We start from the raw sequence: 774 nt of genomic DNA, 5'->3' as shown, positions 1-774 counted from the left end.
ATAACTGGTACCTCCCAGTCCTTACAACCAAAAACTTTGGGTGCCCATGGTCTGTCTGCAGAACCCACCCACCAGCACACTCTAGGGAACAGGGAAGCGTTTTCCTCAGAGACACCTGGGGGTCGGTTCTCAGCCCCCTGCCTTGTTCAGAGCGTGACCCCCTGCTGCAATCAGATACCGGTATATACACCAATCACCCCTGCCCCTCTAAGACTGTAGGACAGAGCCTGTACCACACACTTGATGATCAGCTACTCCTAGACTTATATACCTGATAACACCTCTAGCCAGCTGGGGACAGGACACCAGAGCTCCAAAGGCAAAAATAATCAAGCTGGCTCACTCAAGCAACGCATGGGGGTATACCAAAACAAAGCAAGAAGCTACGACACAGTAAGCAAGCATAAACAAATACAATAACTTATTGAGTGGTCTCAGACAACAGTCAATATCAAGTCACATAAAGAAACAGACCATGATCACCTCAACAGGCTCTCAAAACAAAGAATCCAGGGATCTTCTAGATGAAAGTACATTCCTGGAATTACCAGATGCAGAATACAAAAGCTTAATATACAGAACCCTTCAAGACATCAGGAAGGAAATGAGGCAATAGTCAGAACAAGCCAAGGAACACACAGACAAAGCAACTGAAGAAATTAGAAAGATTATTCAGGAACATACTGAAAAGTTTAATAAGCTGGAAAAATCCATAGACAGGCAGCAATCAGAAATTCAGAAGATTAACAATAAAATTACAGAAGTAGACAACTT

Source organism: Loxodonta africana, chromosome 21, assembly GCF_030014295.1.
Source record: "Loxodonta africana isolate mLoxAfr1 chromosome 21, mLoxAfr1.hap2, whole genome shotgun sequence".
Classification (NCBI taxonomy): Eukaryota; Metazoa; Chordata; class Mammalia; order Proboscidea; family Elephantidae; genus Loxodonta; species Loxodonta africana.
This window is presented reverse-complemented; position numbering follows the sequence as displayed.